This window comes from Ranitomeya variabilis, chromosome 1 (assembly GCF_051348905.1).
Source record: "Ranitomeya variabilis isolate aRanVar5 chromosome 1, aRanVar5.hap1, whole genome shotgun sequence".
Lineage (NCBI taxonomy): Eukaryota > Metazoa > Chordata > Amphibia > Anura > Dendrobatidae > Ranitomeya > Ranitomeya variabilis.
The window spans coordinates 187,294,660-187,315,292 of NC_135232.1; positions in this window are offsets into that span (position 1 = coordinate 187,294,660).

Below are 20,633 nucleotides of genomic sequence, written 5' to 3' on the forward strand. Positions count from 1 at the left end.
AGAGCAAAAGACACTGCCGAGAACCAGCTGACGGTGCTGGAACCCGGATGGGTAGCCGAAGGTCCAAGAGCCAATGGAACTACCGAGGACCAGCTGACGTTACTGGAACCCGGTTACTAAGCAGGAGGTACCCGTGCATGAAAGCACTACCAAGGACCACCTGACGTTGGTGGAACTCGGATACCCAGAGGGAGGCACCTAAGCCAAAGGCTCTGCCCGGAACCAGCTGACGGTACTGGAACCAGGATGGGGAGCAGAAGGTACAAGAGCAAGTGTCTGCGTGGCTTTTGCAGGACACGATGCCGGCTGCACAGCAGGGGAACAGCTGGCGGTGCTGGACCCCACTGACACATTGGCGAGGTGTTTTTCTCTGTGCAGCTAGCACATCTGGGCCCCAACTGGCGGTTTGTTAGAGCCCAGGGTCAGCAGGAGGAGGAGCAGGAGGAGGAGGAGCAGGGGGAGGGGAGTGTAGGCCGAAGCCTGCACTGGCGGCAGCTTTGGGTGTGTTGTGTCTGCGTGGCTTTTGCAGGACACGTTGCCGGCTACACAGCAGGGGAACAGCTGGCGGTGCTGGACCTCACTGACACATTGGCGAGGTGTTTGGCTCTGTGCAGCCAGCACTTCCGGACAGCAACTAGCGTTGTTGGAGCCCGGGCTCTGCAGGTGGAGCAGAGTGTAGGCCGAAGCCTACTTGAACCGATTTCAAAGGTCACCTTTAACCCCCCCTCAGGGGTTAGAAAGTAGAAGAGCCACAGCTTATGCAGCAGTAGTGCTGCACAAGTCAAAGGTTGCTCTTTTAATTTTTCTCCTTGCACACGCTGAATGAAACACGTATAACATTTAGCCCTTTATACAGTCAAACTGTGTAATGGAGGCGAGAGTTCCCTTTGTAATGAGACGCAGCACAGGTGTCAAGAATCCCACCTTGGTGCTGGGTGCAGCCTCCCGAGCGTTGTTATTTGCTGTACAGGAGTCTGCGCTGTCGTGTTATCCCCTGGCCTAGCGCCGTTAGCGCTGCCCATCTTCTGGCATCATGTAATGTCGGCCGGTGCGGTTCGCGATGACCATGAATCCCAGCCCCGCAGTGTCTTAACATTGTTAAAACACTGCGGGGCTGGGATTCAGGGCCTGGCGCAGCACATATGTTGGCCTCTCACACTCGGGTCCTTACACCCGCTTCAGACTGTGCGGCGTCATCTGATCCCTTATCGCATGCCACGGCCATGAAGCCGCACAGTCCGAAGAAGGCGGAAGGAGAGGAGGGACAGGCGAACTGATGCACTGATCCTGCCCATCAATCACACCCTCGCAGTCCCAATAAATAAGACACCGAGGGGCGTTGTGTGGGTCAGGGCGGCCGCAGAGGCGCAGGCAGCCAAACAATGATGCCAGAAGACGGGCAGCGCTACCAAGGGGGTTGCAGCGTGTCATTACAAAGGAAAGTCACACCACCGGGACGGTTAAATGGTCACACAGAGGACACATTGCAGACGTGTTTTCAGTTCCACATGTGCGAGGAGAATACGTTTCTGAGCCACCTTGCACACATGCAGCATTACCGCTGTACAAGGTGGCTGGATAACGTAAAAACGCCTGGGGGAGGGGGGACAGGTTCCCTTCAATTTCAGTTCTTGTGTCTGCGTGGCTTTTGCAGGACACGTTGCCGGCTGCACAGCAGGGGAACAGCTGGCGGTGCTGGACCCCACTGACACATTGGCTGGTGTTTTTATCTGTGCAGCTAGCACATCTGGGCAAAAACTGGCGGTGTGTTAGAGCCCAGGGACAGCAGGAGGAGGAGCAGGAGGAGGAGGAGCAGGGGGAGGGGAGTGTAGGCCGAAGCCTGCACTGGCGGCAGCTTTGGGTGTGTTGTGTCTGCGTGGCTTTTGCAGGACACGTTGCCGGCTACACAGCAGGGGAACAGCTGGCGGTGCTGGACCCCACTGACACATTGGCGAGGTGTTTGGCTCTGTGCAGCCAGCACTTCCGGACAGCAACTAGCGTTGTTGGAGCCCGGGCTCTGCAGGTGGAGCAGAGTGTAGGCCGAAGCCTACTTGAACCGATTTCAAAGGTCACCTTTAACCCCCCCTCAGGGGTTAGAAAGTAGAAGAGCCACAGCTTATGCAGCAGTAGTGCTGCACAAGTCAAAGGTTGCTCTTTTAATTTTTCTCCTTGCACACGCTGAATGAAACACGTATAACATTTAGCCCTTTATACAGTCAAACTGTGTAATGGAGGCGAGAGTTCCCTTTGTAATGAGACGCAGCACAGGTGTCAAGAATCCCACCTTGGTGCTGGGTGCAGCCTCCCGAGCGTTGTTATTTGCTGTACAGGAGTCTGCGCTGTCGTGTTATCCCCTGGCCTAGCGCCGTTAGCGCTGCCCATCTTCTGGCATCATGTAATGTCGGCCGGTGCGGTTCGCGATGACCATGAATCCCAGCCCCGCAGTGTCTTAACATTGTTAAAACACTGCGGGGCTGGGATTCAGGGCCTGGCGCAGCACATATGTTGGCCTCTCACACTCGGGTCCTTACACCCGCTTCAGACTGTGCGGCGTCATCTGATCCCTTATCGCATGCCACGGCCATGAAGCCGCACAGTCCGAAGAAGGCGGAAGGAGAGGAGGGACAGGCGAACTGATGCACTGATCCTGCCCATCAATCACACCCTCGCAGTCCCAATAAATAAGACACCGAGGGGCGTTGTGTGGGTCAGGGCGGCCGCAGAGGCGCAGGCAGCCAAACAATGATGCCAGAAGACGGGCAGCGCTACCAAGGGGGTTGCAGCGTGTCATTACAAAGGAAAGTCACACCACCGGGACGGTTAAATGGTCACACAGAGGACACATTGCAGACGTGTTTTCAGTTCCACATGTGCGAGGAGAATACGTTTCTGAGCCACCTTGCACACATGCAGCATTACCGCTGTACAAGGTGGCTGGATAACGTAAAAACGCCTGGGGGAGGGGGGACAGGTTCCCTTCAATTTCAGTTCTTGTGTCTGCGTGGCTTTTGCAGGACACGTTGCCGGCTGCACAGCAGGGGAACAGCTGGCGGTGCTGGACCCCACTGACACATTGGCTGGTGTTTTTCTCTGTGCAGCTAGCACATCTGGGCAAAAACTGGCGGTGTGTTAGAGCCCAGGGACAGCAGGAGGAGGAGCAGGAGGAGGAGGAGCAGGGGGAGGGGAGTGTAGGCCGAAGCCTGCACTGGCGGCAGCTTTGGGTGTGTTGTGTCTGCGTGGCTTTTGCAGGACACGTTGCCGGCTACACAGCAGGGGAACAGCTGGCGGTGCTGGACCCCACTGACACATTGGCGAGGTGTTTGGCTCTGTGCAGCCAGCACTTCCGGACAGCAACTAGCGTTGTTGGAGCCCGGGCTCTGCAGGTGGAGCAGAGTGTAGGCCGAAGCCTACTTGAACCGATTTCAAAGGTCACCTTTAACCCCCCCTCAGGGGTTAGAAAGTAGAAGAGCCACAGCTTATGCAGCAGTAGTGCTGCACAAGTCAAAGGTTGCTCTTTTAATTTTTCTCCTTGCACACGCTGAATGAAACACGTATAACATTTAGCCCTTTATACAGTCAAACTGTGTAATGGAGGCGAGAGTTCCCTTTGTAATGAGACGCAGCACAGGTGTCAAGAATCCCACCTTGGTGCTGGGTGCAGCCTCCCGAGCGTTGTTATTTGCTGTACAGGAGTCTGCGCTGTCGTGTTATCCCCTGGCCTAGCGCCGTTAGCGCTGCCCATCTTCTGGCATCATGTAATGTCGGCCGGTGCGGTTCGCGATGACCATGAATCCCAGCCCCGCAGTGTCTTAACATTGTTAAAACACTGCGGGGCTGGGATTCAGGGCCTGGCGCAGCACATATGTTGGCCTCTCACACTCGGGTCCTTACACCCGCTTCAGACTGTGCGGCGTCATCTGATCCCTTATCGCATGCCACGGCCATGAAGCCGCACAGTCCGAAGAAGGCGGAAGGAGAGGAGGGACAGGCGAACTGATGCACTGATCCTGCCCATCAATCACACCCTCGCAGTCCCAATAAATAAGACACCGAGGGGCGTTGTGTGGGTCAGGGCGGCCGCAGAGGCGCAGGCAGCCAAACAATGATGCCAGAAGACGGGCAGCGCTACCAAGGGGGTTGCAGCGTGTCATTACAAAGGAAAGTCACACCACCGGGACGGTTAAATGGTCACACAGAGGACACATTGCAGACGTGTTTTCAGTTCCACATGTGCGAGGAGAATACGTTTCTGAGCCACCTTGCACACATGCAGCATTACCGCTGTACAAGGTGGCTGGATAACGTAAAAACGCCTGGGGGAGGGGGGACAGGTTCCCTTCAATTTCAGTTCTTGTGTCTGCGTGGCTTTTGCAGGACACGTTGCCGGCTGCACAGCAGGGGAACAGCTGGCGGTGCTGGACCCCACTGACACATTGGCTGGTGTTTTTCTCTGTGCAGCTAGCACATCTGGGCAAAAACTGGCGGTGTGTTAGAGCCCAGGGACAGCAGGAGGAGGAGCAGGAGGAGGAGGAGCAGGGGGAGGGGAGTGTAGGCCGAAGCCTGCACTGGCGGCAGCTTTGGGTGTGTTGTGTCTGCGTGGCTTTTGCAGGACACGTTGCCGGCTACACAGCAGGGGAACAGCTGGCGGTGCTGGACCCCACTGACACATTGGCGAGGTGTTTGGCTCTGTGCAGCCAGCACTTCCGGACAGCAACTAGCGTTGTTGGAGCCCGGGCTCTGCAGGTGGAGCAGAGTGTAGGCCGAAGCCTACTTGAACCGATTTCAAAGGTCACCTTTAACCCCCCCTCAGGGGTTAGAAAGTAGAAGAGCCACAGCTTATGCAGCAGTAGTGCTGCACAAGTCAAAGGTTGCTCTTTTAATTTTTCTCCTTGCACACGCTGAATGAAACACGTATAACATTTAGCCCTTTATACAGTCAAACTGTGTAATGGAGGCGAGAGTTCCCTTTGTAATGAGACGCAGCACAGGTGTCAAGAATCCCACCTTGGTGCTGGGTGCAGCCTCCCGAGCGTTGTTATTTGCTGTACAGGAGTCTGCGCTGTCGTGTTATCCCCTGGCCTAGCGCCGTTAGCGCTGCCCATCTTCTGGCATCATGTAATGTCGGCCGGTGCGGTTCGCGATGACCATGAATCCCAGCCCCGCAGTGTCTTAACATTGTTAAAACACTGCGGGGCTGGGATTCAGGGCCTGGCGCAGCACATATGTTGGCCTCTCACACTCGGGTCCTTACACCCGCTTCAGACTGTGCGGCGTCATCTGATCCCTTATCGCATGCCACGGCCATGAAGCCGCACAGTCCGAAGAAGGCGGAAGGAGAGGAGGGACAGGCGAACTGATGCACTGATCCTGCCCATCAATCACACCCTCGCAGTCCCAATAAATAAGACACCGAGGGGCGTTGTGTGGGTCAGGGCGGCCGCAGAGGCGCAGGCAGCCAAACAATGATGCCAGAAGACGGGCAGCGCTACCAAGGGGGTTGCAGCGTGTCATTACAAAGGAAAGTCACACCACCGGGACGGTTAAATGGTCACACAGAGGACACATTGCAGACGTGTTTTCAGTTCCACATGTGCGAGGAGAATACGTTTCTGAGCCACCTTGCACACATGCAGCATTACCGCTGTACAAGGTGGCTGGATAACGTAAAAACGCCTGGGGGAGGGGGGACAGGTTCCCTTCAATTTCAGTTCTTGTGTCTGCGTGGCTTTTGCAGGACACGTTGCCGGCTGCACAGCAGGGGAACAGCTGGCGGTGCTGGACCCCACTGACACATTGGCTGGTGTTTTTCTCTGTGCAGCTAGCACATCTGGGCCCCAACTGGCGGTGTGTTAGAGCCCAGGGACAGCAGGAGGAGGAGCAGGAGGAGGAGGAGCAGGGGGAGGGGAGTGTAGGCCGAAGCCTGCACAGGCGGCAGCTTTGGGTGTGTTGTGTCTGCGTGGCTTTTGCAGGACACGTTGCCGGCTACACAGCAGGGGAACAGCTGGCGGTGCTGGACCCCACTGACACATTGGCGAGGTGTTTGGCTCTGTGCAGCCAGCACTTCCGGACAGCAACTAGCGTTGTTGGAGCCCGGGCTCTGCAGGTGGAGCAGAGTGTAGGCCGAAGCCTACTTGAACCGATTTCAAAGGTCACCTTTAACCCCCCCTCAGGGGTTAGAAAGTAGAAGAGCCACAGCTTATGCAGCAGTAGTGCTGCACAAGTCAAAGGTTGCTCTTTTAATTTTTCTCCTTGCACACGCTGAATGAAACACGTATAACATTTAGCCCTTTATACAGTCAAACTGTGTAATGGAGGCGAGAGTTCCCTTTGTAATGAGACGCAGCACAGGTGTCAAGAATCCCACCTTGGTGCTGGGTGCAGCCTCCCGAGCGTTGTTATTTGCTGTACAGGAGTCTGCGCTGTCGTGTTATCCCCTGGCCTAGCGCCGTTAGCGCTGCCCATCTTCTGGCATCATGTAATGTCGGCCGGTGCGGTTCGCGATGACCATGAATCCCAGCCCCGCAGTGTCTTAACATTGTTAAAACACTGCGGGGCTGGGATTCAGGGCCTGGCGCAGCACATATGTTGGCCTCTCACACTCGGGTCCTTACACCCGCTTCAGACTGTGCGGCGTCATCTGATCCCTTATCGCATGCCACGGCCATGAAGCCGCACAGTCCGAAGAAGGCGGAAGGAGAGGAGGGACAGGCGAACTGATGCACTGATCCTGCCCATCAATCACACCCTCGCAGTCCCAATAAATAAGACACCGAGGGGCGTTGTGTGGGTCAGGGCGGCCGCAGAGGCGCAGGCAGCCAAACAATGATGCCAGAAGACGGGCAGCGCTACCAAGGGGGTTGCAGCGTGTCATTACAAAGGAAAGTCACACCACCGGGACGGTTAAATGGTCACACAGAGGACACATTGCAGACGTGTTTTCAGTTCCACATGTGCGAGGAGAATACGTTTCTGAGCCACCTTGCACACATGCAGCATTACCGCTGTACAAGGTGGCTGGATAACGTAAAAACGCCTGGGGGAGGGGGGACAGGTTCCCTTCAATTTCAGTTCTTGTGTCTGCGTGGCTTTTGCAGGACACGTTGCCGGCTGCACAGCAGGGGAACAGCTGGCGGTGCTGGACCCCACTGACACATTGGCTGGTGTTTTTCTCTGTGCAGCTAGCACATCTGGGCAAAAACTGGCGGTGTGTTAGAGCCCAGGGACAGCAGGAGGAGGAGCAGGAGGAGGAGGAGCAGGGGGAGGGGAGTGTAGGCCGAAGCCTGCACTGGCGGCAGCTTTGGGTGTGTTGTGTCTGCGTGGCTTTTGCAGGACACGTTGCCGGCTACACAGCAGGGGAACAGCTGGCGGTGCTGGACCCCACTGACACATTGGCGAGGTGTTTGGCTCTGTGCAGCCAGCACTTCCGGACAGCAACTAGCGTTGTTGGAGCCCGGGCTCTGCAGGTGGAGCAGAGTGTAGGCCGAAGCCTACTTGAACCGATTTCAAAGGTCACCTTTAACCCCCCCTCAGGGGTTAGAAAGTAGAAGAGCCACAGCTTATGCAGCAGTAGTGCTGCACAAGTCAAAGGTTGCTCTTTTAATTTTTCTCCTTGCACACGCTGAATGAAACACGTATAACATTTAGCCCTTTATACAGTCAAACTGTGTAATGGAGGCGAGAGTTCCCTTTGTAATGAGACGCAGCACAGGTGTCAAGAATCCCACCTTGGTGCTGGGTGCAGCCTCCCGAGCGTTGTTATTTGCTGTACAGGAGTCTGCGCTGTCGTGTTATCCCCTGGCCTAGCGCCGTTAGCGCTGCCCATCTTCTGGCATCATGTAATGTCGGCCGGTGCGGTTCGCGATGACCATGAATCCCAGCCCCGCAGTGTCTTAACATTGTTAAAACACTGCGGGGCTGGGATTCAGGGCCTGGCGCAGCACATATGTTGGCCTCTCACACTCGGGTCCTTACACCCGCTTCAGACTGTGCGGCGTCATCTGATCCCTTATCGCATGCCACGGCCATGAAGCCGCACAGTCCGAAGAAGGCGGAAGGAGAGGAGGGACAGGCGAACTGATGCACTGATCCTGCCCATCAATCACACCCTCGCAGTCCCAATAAATAAGACAACGAGGGGCGTTGTGTGGGTCAGGGCGGCCGCAGAGGCGCAGCCAGCCAAACAATGATGCCAGAAGACGGGCAGCGTTACCAAGGAGCTTGTTGCGTGTGTCAATACAAAGTCAAATCACACCTGAGGGACGTTTTAATGGTCACAGAGGACACATTTTAGACGTGTTCACTTCAACATGGGCAAGGAGAATAAGTTTCTGAGCCACCTTGAACACATGCAGCATTACTGCTGTTCAAGGTAGCTGTAAAACATAGAAACACCTGGGGGAGGGGGGACAGGTTCCCTTCAATTTCAGTTCTTGTGTCTGCGTGGCGGTCGCAGGACACGTTGCCGGCTACACAGCAGGGGAACAGCTGGCGGTGTTGAACCCCACTGACACATTGGCTGGTGTTTTTCTCTGTGCAGCTAGCACATCTGGGCAAAAACTGGCGGTGTTAGAGCCCAGGGTCAGCAGGAGGAGCAGGGGGAGCGGAGTGTAGGCCGAAGCCTGCACTCGAGCAAGTTGAAAGGAAACCTTTAACCCCCCCCCCCCCCCCCCCAGGCGTTTGTAGCTGAAAGAGCCATTGTGTACAGCACTAATGCTGGAAAAGGTAAACTTAGCTCTTTTAATTATGGTCCTTGTACATGCGGAACCAAACATTTATGAAATGTGTCTCCTCACAGCGTTAAACCGTCCGGTAGGTGGAACTTTCCTTTGTCGTGTGACGCAGCACAGCCATCATTTTTACCCCCTTGGCGCCGTGCGCCCCCTCCTCAGCGTTGTTTGAATCTGTCCCGGAGCCTGCGCTGTTAGGTTAGCCCTTGGCCATGCACACATGTTGCGCTGCCCGTCTTCTGACCTCATTTGGTGTCAGGCTGGCTGCGCCTGTGCGGGTGCGCTGGCCGAGATCCCGCCTCGCAGTGTCGTCTAATGTAATCCCACCGCGGGCCTGTGATCCGTGCCCGTGCGCAGTGCATATCCTCTCCTCTCACTCCCCTCCCTACGGCTTTTTCAGACTGTGCGGTGTCACGGCCGTGGCATGCTATTAGGGACCAGCTGACATCGCACAGTCTGAAGAAGCCGTAGGGAGGGGAGTGAGAGGAGAGGATATGCACTGCGCACGGGCACGGATCACAGGCCCGCGGTGGGATTAAATTAGACGACACTGCGAGGCGGGATCTCGGCCAGCGCACCCGCACAGGCGCAGCCAGCCTGACACCAAATGAGGTCAGAAGACGGGCAGCGCAACATGTGTGCATGGCCAAGGGCTAACCTAACAGCGCAGGCTCCGGGACAGATTCAAACAACGCTGAGGAGGGGGCGCACGGCGCCAAGGGGGTAAAAATGATGGCTGTGCTGCGTCACACGACAAAGGAAAGTTCCACCTACCGGACGGTTTAACGCTGTGTGGGGACACATTTCATAAGTGTTAGGTTCAGCATGTGCAAGGAGCATCACGAAAAGAGGCACTTTTTCCCTTTGCATTATTACTGCTGCACAAGGTGGCTCCTTCAGTAACAAACGCCTGGGGGGGGGGGGGTCAGGTTCCCTTACATTTAACTTGTTGTGTCTGCGTGGCGGTCGCAGTACACGTTGCCGTATACACAGCAGGGGAACAGCTGGCGGTGCTGAACCCCACTAACACATTGGCGAGGTGTTTGGCTCTGTGCGTACAGCACTTCTGGACGGCAACTAGCGGTGTTGGAGCCCAGGGACAGGTGGAGGAGGAGGAGGTTGGAGGAGGTTGGAGGAGGTAGGAGGGATTGCCACACACACAGCAGGGGAACAGCTGACGTTACTGAACCCCAATAACAGAGGAGGGACTGTTGACTGTGCATACAGCACTTCTGGACGGCAACTGGCGGTGTTGGAGCCCATGGACAGGTGGAGGAGGAGGAGGTTGGAGGAGGTAGGAGGGATTGCCACACACACAGCAGGGGAACAGCTGACGTTACTGAACCCCAATAACAGAGGAGGGACTGTTGACTGTGCGTACAGCACTTCTGGACGGCAACTGGCGGTGTTGGAGCCCAGGGACAGGTGGAGGAGGAGGAGGTTGGAGGAGGTAGGAGGGATTGCCACACACACAGCAGGGGAACAGCTGACGTTACTGAACCCCAATAACAGAGGAGGGACTGTTGACTGTGCGTACAGCACTTCTGGACGGCAACTGGCGGTGTTGGAGCCCAGGGACAGGTGGAGGAGGAGGAGGTTGGAGGAGGTAGGAGGGATTGCCACACACACAGCAGGGGAACAGCTGACGTTACTGAACCCCAATAACAGAGGAGCGACTGTTGACTGTGCATACAGCACTTCTGGACGGCAACTGGCGGTGTTGGAGCCCATGGACAGGTGGAGGAGGAGGAGGTTGGAGGAGGTAGGAGGGATTGCCACACACACAGCAGGGGAACAGCTGACGTTACTGAACCCCAATAACAGAGGAGGGACTGTTGACTGTGCGTACAGCACTTCTGGACGGCAACTGGCGGTGTTGGAGCCCAGGGACAGGTGGAGGAGGAGGAGGTTGGAGGAGGTAGGAGGGATTGCCACACACACAGCAGGGGAACAGCTGACGTTACTGAACCCCAATAACAGAGGAGGGACTGTTGACTGTGCGTACAGCACTTCTGGACGGCAACTGGCGGTGTTGGAGCCCAGGGACAGGTGGAGGAGGAGGAGGTTGGAGGAGGTAGGAGGGATTGCCACACACACAGCAGGGGAACAGCTGACGTTACTGAACCCCAATAACAGAGGAGGGACTGTTGACTGTGCGTACAGCACTTCTGGACGGCAACTGGCGGTGTTGGAGCCCAGGGACAGGTGGAGGAGGAGGAGGTTGGAGGAGGTAGGAGGGATTGCCACACACACAGCAGGGGAACAGCTGACGTTACTGAACCCCAATAACAGAGGAGGGACTGTTGACTGTGCGTACAGCACTTCTGGACGGCAACTGGCGGTGTTGGAGCCCAGGGACAGGTGGAGGAGGAGGAGGTTGGAGGAGGTAGGAGGGATTGCCACACACACAGCAGGGGAACAGCTGACGTTACTGAACCCCAATAACAGAGGAGCGACTGTTGACTGTGCATACAGCACTTCTGGACGGCAACTGGCGGTGTTGGAGCCCAGGGACAGGTGGAGGAGGAGGAGGTTGGAGGAGGTTGGAGGAGGTAGGAGGGATTGCCACACACACAGCAGGGGAACAGCTGACGTTACTGAACCCCAATAACAGAGGAGCGACTGTTGACTGTGCATACAGCACTTCTGGACGGCAACTGGCGGTGTTGGAGCCCATGGACAGGTGGAGGAGGAGGAGGTTGGAGGAGGTAGGAGGGATTGCCACACACACAGCAGGGGAACAGCTGACGTTACTGAACCCCAATAACAGAGGAGGGACTGTTGACTGTGCGTACAGCACTTCTGGACGGCAACTGGCGGTGTTGGAGCCCAGGGACAGGTGGAGGAGGAGGAGGTTGGAGGAGGTAGGAGGGATTGCCACACACACAGCAGGGGAACAGCTGACGTTACTGAACCCCAATAACAGAGGAGGGACTGTTGACTGTGCGTACAGCACTTCTGGACGGCAACTGGCGGTGTTGGAGCCCAGGGACAGGTGGAGGAGGAGGAGGTTGGAGGAGGTAGGAGGGATTGCCACACACACAGCAGGGGAACAGCTGACGTTACTGAACCCCAATAACAGAGGAGGGACTGTTGACTGTGCGTACAGCACTTCTGGACGGCAACTGGCGGTGTTGGAGCCCAGGGACAGGTGGAGGAGGAGGAGGTTGGAGGAGGTAGGAGGGATTGCCACACACACAGCAGGGGAACAGCTGACGTTACTGAACCCCAATAACAGAGGAGGGACTGTTGACTGTGCGTACAGCACTTCTGGACGGCAACTGGCGGTGTTGGAGCCCAGGGACAGGTGGAGGAGGAGGAGGTTGGAGGAGGTAGGAGGGATTGCCACACACACAGCAGGGGAACAGCTGACGTTACTGAACCCCAATAACAGAGGAGCGACTGTTGACTGTGCATACAGCACTTCTGGACGGCAACTGGCGGTGTTGGAGCCCAGGGACAGGTGGAGGAGGAGGAGGTTGGAGGAGGTTGGAGGAGGTAGGAGGGATTGCCACACACACAGCAGGGGAACAGCTGACGTTACTGAACCCCAATAACAGAGGAGGGACTGTTGACTGTGCGTACAGCACTTCTGGACGGCAACTGGCGGTGTTGGAGCCCAGGGACAGGTGGAGGAGGAGGAGGTTGGAGGAGGTAGGAGGGATTGCCACACACACAGCAGGGGAACAGCTGACGTTACTGAACCCCAATAACAGAGGAGGGACTGTTGACTGTGCGTACAGCACTTCTGGACGGCAACTGGCGGTGTTGGAGCCCAGGGACAGGTGGAGGAGGAGGAGGTTGGAGGAGGTAGGAGGGATTGCCACACACACAGCAGGGGAACAGCTGACGTTACTGAACCCCAATAACAGAGGAGCGACTGTTGGGACTGTGCGTACAGCACTACCAGGCAACAACTAGCGGTGTTGGAGCCCAGGGACAGGTGGAAAAGCAGAGGAACACAATGTAGGCCGAAGCCTGAGAAAGTCGAAAGGGAACCTTTAACCCCCCCCCAAGGCGTTTGTAGCTGAAAGAGCCAGCTTGTGCAGCACAAAAGATGCAAAAGGAAAAGGTGGCTCTTTTCATCATGCTCCTTGCAAACACAGAACTAAACACTTATAAAATGTGTCCCCTGCAACCGTAAAACCGTCCCGGAGGTGGGACTTTCCTTCGTAATGTGACGCAGCCCAGCCGTCATTCCTACCCCCCCGGCGCCGCGCACCGGCTCCTCAGCGTTGTTTTATTCCGTCCAGGAGCCTGCGCTGTTATGTTATCCCGTGGCCAGGCACACTTAGCGCTGCCCGTCTTCTGGCATCATTTGGTGTCTGGATGGCTGCGCCTGTGCGGCCGCGCTGGCAGAGAGCCCGCCTCGCAGTGTCTTCTGATTTAATCCCACTGGGGGCCTGGGATCCATGGACATGCGCAGTGCATATCTGAACCTCCACCTCTCACTCATCTCCCTATGGCTTCTTCAGACTGTGCGGTGTCACGGCCGTGGCATGCTGTTAGGGACCAGCTGACACCGAACAGTCTGAAGAAGCCATAGGGAAATGAGTGAGAGGTGGAGGTTCAGATATGCACTGCGCATGTCCATGGATCCCAGGCCCCCAGTGGGATTAAATCAGAAGACACTGCGAGGCGGGCTCTCTGCCAGCGCGGCCGCACAGGCGCAGCCATCCAGACACCAAATGATGCCAGAAGACGGGCAGCGCTAAGTGTGCCTGGCCACGGGATAACATAACAGCGCAGGCTCCTGGACGGAATAAAACAACGCTGAGGAGCCGGTGCGCGGCGCCGGGGGGGTAGGAATGACGGCTGGGCTGCGTCACATTACGAAGGAAAGTCCCACCTCCGGGACGGTTTTACGGTATCAGTGGACACATTTTATAAGTGTTAAGTTTTGCGTGTGCAAGGAGCAAAACCAAAATAGCTACCTTTTTCCTTGTGCAGCATTACTGCTGCACAAGGTGGCTCTTTCAGTAACAAACGCCTTGGGGGGGGGGGGGACAGATTCCCTTACATTTCAGTTGTTGTGTCAGCGTGGCGGTCGCATGACACATTGCCGGCTACACAGCTGGGGATCAGCTGACGTTACTGAAACCCAATAACACTGGGTCGTATGTTTTGACTGTGCAGACGGCACGTCTGAGCCTCAACTGGCGGTGTTGGAGCCCAGGAATTTAAGTTCAGGTGGTAGAAAGATGAACACAACAGGAGACCTGGATAACGTATACAGTGACCTAATTATTCAATCAGGAGGAGGAGTGGCAAATTCCGGCGAGATCCAGGCCTTGTTCATTTTCAGGAAAGTAAGCCGGTCAACGTTATCGGAGGATAGTCGCATGCGACGGTCAGTTAGTACACCACCTGCAGCACTAAAGACACGTTCCGATAATACACTGGCCGCAGGGCAAGACAGCACCTCCAATGCATACTGGCTTAGCTCTGGCCATGTATCCAGCTTTGAGACCCAAAACTTGAAAGGGGAAGAGCCGTCTGGGAGTACAGCAAGAGGGCAAGACATGTAGTCTGTCACCATCTGACGGAACCGTTGCCTCCTGCTGACTGGAGCCGTCTGTGATGGTGTAGACTTTTGTGGCGGGCACAGAAAACTGTGCCACAGTTCGGCCATACTGGTCTTGCCTTGGGCAGAGGCACTGCTTCTGCTCCCTCTTTGTGCAGAGCCTCCACCACGGCCTGGACGCACTGAGCTGCTTTGGAATGCACTAGCAGCACTTCTCTCAGTTGGAATGGAGAAGATGATGGAATTGACCAGTGTGTCTTGGTACTCCCGCATTTTTCGCTCCCGGTTCAACGGTGTGATGAGGCTTTCTACGTTGTCCCGGTAGCGAGGATCGAGGAGGGTGAACACCCAATAATCAGACATGTTGAGAATGTGGGCGATGCGGCGGTCGTTTCTCAGGCACTGCAGCATGTAATCCACCATGTGCTGCAGACTGCCAACTGCCCAAGAAACGCTGTCCCCTGCTGGAGGCGTGATCTCTGCCCGCTCGTCATCACCCCACCCTCGCTGTACACACTGAGTACTGGACAATTGTGTAACTCCCTCCTCTGGACGGATGTCTTCCTCCTCCATTGACTCCTCCTCATCCTCCTCACAAACGGTCCCCTGCCTACGCGTTTGTGAGGAACCACGTGGCGCTGACTGTCCAGAAGATGATGGAAATGGTGAATCCTCATCCTCCACCTCTTCCACAACATCATCCCTTAGCGCTTGCAGTGATTTTTCAAGCAGGCAGATAAGGGGGACAGTCATGCTGACTAGTGCATCATCTGCACTCGCCATCCGCGTGGAATAATCAAAGGGACGCAAAACCTGGCAGACGTCATTCATAGTGGCCCACTCTGTGGTTGTGAAGTCTGTACGGCGCTGACTGCGACTTTTTTGCGCCTGAAGCAGCTGGTACTCCATTACAGCTTGCTGCTGCTCACACAACCGCTCCAACATATGTAACGTGGAATTCCACCTGGTAGGTAGGTCACATATGATGCGATGTTCCGGCAGGCGGTGTCGGCGCTGCAGAGCCGCAATGCGCGCTTTTGCCGTGCTGGAACGCCGCAAGTGAGCACACTCTAGACGGACCTTGTGCAGCAGTGCATCAAGATCCGGATAGTCCCTCAAAAAGCTCTGCACGACCAAATTGAGCACATGTGCCAGACATGGGATGTGAGTGAGGTTGCCGAGGCCCAGAGCTGCCACCAGATTTCGGCCATTATCACACACTACCATGCCTGGCTGGAGATTCGCTGGCACAAACCACACATCGCTCTCCTGCTTGATGGCATTCCAGAGCTCCTGCGCTGTGTGGCTACGATTCCCCAAGAAAATTAATTTCAAGACGGCCTGTTGACGTTTGGCCACGGCTGTGCTCATGTCGGTCGTAACAGGTACACGTTCATCACGGGTCCATGTGGAGGTGGACTGTGACGGCTCCTGCAGCGATGATTCTGAGGAACTGGTGTAAGAGGAGGAGTCAATGCGTACAGAATGGATTCCTGCAATCCTTGGAGTGGGCAGGACACGTCCTGCGCCACTCGCACGGTCTGTACCCGGCTCAACGACATTAACCCAATGGGCAGTGAGGGAAAGGTATCGCCCCTGTCCATGTTGACTGGTCCACGCATCGGTGGTGAGGTGGACCTTGCTACTGACGGCGTTCAGTAGCGCGTGTTTTATGTGTCCCTCCACATGCTTCTGCAGGGCAGGGACGGCTTGCCTGCTGAAGTAAAAGCGGCTGGGCACATTGTACTGTGGGACTGCCAATGACATCAAGTCACGGAAGCTGTCAGTCTCCACCAGCCTGAATGACAGCATTTCCAGTGACAGAAGTTTGGCAATGCCTGCAGTCAGAGCCTGTGCTCGTGGGTGGTTTGACGAGAAAGGCCGCCTTTTCTCCCATGCCTGTACTACCGATGGCTGTAGACTGGGCTGGGAGTGTGTGGATGACTGGGAAAGTGGCGCTGCGGGTGGAATTACAGCGGGTCTCTGGACAACAGGGGCAGAGGTTCTTCCACGGCGATCCTGGGAGGACGCCGAACCAGCTGCGTGTGAGGTAGAGGAAGAGGCAACACGAGCTGAAGAGGTGGTAGCTGCCGCTGTTGGTTGGCCTACCTCTTCAGTGTGTTTTTCTAACTCCGCCGGGTGCCTGTTGCGCACATGTTTCCACATGTTGGAGGTATTGAGGTTGCTGACATTTTTCCCTCTTTTGACTTTTTGATGACACACGTTGCATCTGACATAGCAAATGTCATCTGCAACTGTGTCAAAAAAGGACCAGGCACTGCAAGTCTTGGGAGCGCCCTTTTTGGCTTTTGGAAGAGACATGCTCCTAACGGGTGCCAAAGCGGAGGCTGCAGGATCCGCAGTCTTCCCCCTCCCTCTTTGGGCCGTACGGGGAATCTCTTCCTCAGAGCTGCTCCCACCACCTTCCTGTCCCTCACGCCAAGATGGGTCGAGGACCTCATCATCTACACTACCCTCTGCCCCCAACTGCTCCTCCTGGGTAGTCTCAGCAGCAGAGCACGCACCAGTAAGTGGCACCTGAGTGTCATCATCAGCTGATGCGGCCTGCGATGTGGTGACCGGAGCCACTGGCCCACCCGCCTCTTCAGAGGAAGACAGAAAAAGCTGTTGGGCATCACTGCACCCTGCCTCTTCTTCCATTTCTCCAATGCTGCTTGGCTGGCCCCCTGTTTCCAAGCCAAGAGATTCAGAGAACAGAAGTAGAGACGGCTCCTGTCCTGGGCTCTCTGTCTGCCTGGGCAATTTGGCAGGTGGTGAAGAGACAGATGGCTGCTCTCCAGTGCTCTGTGTCTGAGAGGATGTGGCACTAATGGAAGTTGATGCATTAGCTGCCATCCATCCGACAACAGCTTCAATTTGTTCTTCACGCAGCAGCGGTGTACGGCGCTCGGACACAAAGCTTCGCATGAACGACTGTTGCCTGGTGAAAGTGGGTGCTGATGAGTCACCGGTGCCCGCAGCAGGCACAGAATCCCCACGTCCCCTCCCTGCTCCGCGACGGCTCCCACGCCCCCGTGCCTTACTCACTGCCTTCTTCATCTTGGTTGACTGATAAAGATAAGCAGAAAAGTACTAACGGATTTGTGTGCTTATTCCTGAGCAACTCCTCCTAACAGGTATAAGAAGCACTAATTATCTAAAGTGTGGACTAGACTTTAATATGAGCTAATGTGGCCTACAGAAATGTAAAGTGGTGTAACTGGTGTGTTTGGTGAACTTTATTATTTATTTATTTTTTGGGGGCTGAACTGACAACAGATAGAGCTGCAGTCACACGGAGACCGTGCAGACAGACGTAAACGGCGCTACAAGGCCCAAAAACCCTCCTCTACTTTATCCTATGTAGTGTTTTTCCACAAATTAGCTGGAGACGGGTGGAAAGACACTAATAGGATTTTTTTGAATAAATTAGCAGCAGACTACACTATTTGGAAAAAAAAGAAAATTGATTTGGCGGTATGACGCAGTGAAAAACCCTGAGCTGGAGACAACCAGGCTATAGCTGCTCACAGATTACAGGGCGAGCTGCAGTCACACGGAGACCGTGCAGACAGCCGTAAACGGCGCTGCAAGGCCCAAAAACCCTCCTCTACTTTATCCTATGTAGTGTTTTTCCACAAATTAGCTGGAGACGGGTGGAAAGACACTAATAGGATTTTTTTAAATTAATTAGCAGCAGACTACACTACTTTGAAAAAAAAGAAAATTGATTTGGCGGTATGACGCAGTGAAAAACCCTGAGCTGGAGACAACCAGGCTACAGCTGCTCACAGATTACAGGGCGAGCTGCAGTCACACGGAGACCGTGCAGACAGCCGTAAACGGCGCTGCAAGGCCCAAAAACCCTCCTCTACTTTATCCTATGTAGTGTTTTTCCACAAATTAGCTGGAGACGGGTGGAAAGACACTAATAGGATTTTTTTGAATTAATTAGCAGCAGACTACACTACTTTGAAAAAAAAGAAAATTGATTTGGCGGTATGACGCAGTGAAAAACCCTGAGCTGGAGACAACCAGGCTACAGCTGCTCACAGATTACAGGGCGAGCTGCAGTCACACGGAGACCGTGCAGACAGCCGTAAACGGCGCTGCAAGGCCCAAAAACCCTCCTCTACTTTATCCTATGTAGTGTTTTTCCACAAATTAGCTGGAGACGGGTGGAAAGACACTAATAGGATTTTTTTTAATTAATTAGCAGCAGACTACACTACTTGGGAAAAAAAAAAAAAAAAGGAACAGTATGAGGCAATGAACCACCCTCCCTGAACTGAATACAACCAACTATGGATGGCCTATGTGGCTGCACTCAGACTGGAGACTGGGCTGCACTCACACACACACACACACAGACCCTGCAGATCGCTGTGAAAACAGCGCTACAAGGCAAAAGCAAGGTGAATAGTAGGTGAACACAGCGGTTGCTAAATTAGCCTTTGGAAAGCACAAAGAAGCAAATCGCTATCTCTAAACTGTCCCTCAGTCAGCAAACAGCGTCCTGTCACTAACTGAATTCACAGCAGAGTGATCGCAAAATGGCGCCAGCGACTTTTAAACTGCATCATGACATCATTACACCAGCCAATCACAGCCTTGCCAGTAGTTTCATGCCCTCCATGCTAAACAGGATGTGCCCACACTTGGAATCAATCTCATTGGCTGAATTTCTGCTTTTTGAATCTTAGAACTTCCGATTCCGGTATCCGATACGCGGCAAGTATCGGAATCCCGGTATCGGAATTCCGATACCGCAAGTATCGGCCGATACCCGATACTTGCGGTATCGGAATGCTCAACACTAATCAGCACCCTTTTTAGTCAAATCCGTCAGAGGTTTAGCAACGCCAGAAAAACCAGCTATAAATCGACGATAAAAATTAGCAAAGCCCAAGAATTTCTGGAGACTCTTCAGAGAAGTAGGCTGCGTCCAGTCGTAAATAGCCCGAACCTTGACAGGTTCCATCTCAATAGAAGAAGGGGAAAAAATGTACCCCAAAAAGGAAATTTTTTGAACCCCAAAAACACACTTTGAACCCTTTACACACAAAGAATTCTCCCGCAAAACCTGAAAAACCCTCCTGACCTGCTGAACATGAGACTCCCAGTCATCAGAAAAAATCAAAATATCATCCAAGTACACTATCATAAATTTATCCAAATATTCACGGAAAATATCATGCATTAAGGACTGAAAGACAGAAGGTGCATTAGAAAGGCCGAAAGGCATTACCAAATACTCAAAATGGACCTCAGGCATATTAAATGCGGTTTTCCACTCATCCCCCTGCTAAATTCGCACCAAATTATACGCCCCACGAAGATCAATCTTAGAGAACCACTTAGCCCCCCTTATGCGAGCAAACAAATCAGTCAGCAAAGGCAACGGATACTGATATTTGACTGTAATTTTATTCAGGAGTCGATAATCAATACAAGGCCTCAGAGAGCCATCCTTTTTAGAGACAAAGAAAAAACCGGCTCCTAAAGGTGATGAAGAAGGACGAATATGTCCCTTTTCCAGGGACTCCTTAATATACTCGCGCATAGCAGCATGTTCAGGAACAGATAGGTTAAACAAACGACCCTTTGGAAATTTACTGCCAGGAATCAGATCTATGGCGCAATCACAATCCCTGTGAGGAGGGAGTGAACCAATCTTAGGCTCTTCAAAAATATCACGATAATCAGTCAAAAATGCCGGAATCTCAGATGGAATAGATGACGAAATGGGCACCATAGGAGTGTCCCCATGAGCCCCCCGACATCCCCAGCTTAACACAGACATAGCTTTCCAGTCAAGGACTGGGTTATGAGACTGTAACCATGGTAATCCAAGCACCAAAACATCATGTAAATTGTACAACACAAGGAAGCGAATCACCTCCTGATGGTCTGGAGTCATACGCATAGTCCATGCGTCCAGAACTGTGGTTTATTACAAGCCAAAGGTGTAGAATCAATACCCTTCAGAGGTATAGGGACTTCCAGAGGCTCTAAATCAAACCCACAGCGCCTGGCAAAGGACCAGTCCATAAGACTCAGAGCGGCGCCAGAGTCCACATAGGCATCCACGGTAATAACTGATAATGAACAAATCAAGGTTACAGACAAAATAAATTTGGACTGTAAAGTGCCAATTGAAATAGACTTGTCAACCTTCCTAGAACGTTTAGAGCATGCCGATATAACATGAGCAGAATCACCACAATAGAAGCATAACCCATTTTTACGCCTATAATTCTGCCGCTCGCTTCTGGACATAATTCTGTCACATTGCATTTTCTCTGGCGTCTCTTCAGAAGATACCGCCAAATGGTGCACGGGTTTGCGCTCCCGCAAACGCCGATCAATCTGAATTGCCATTG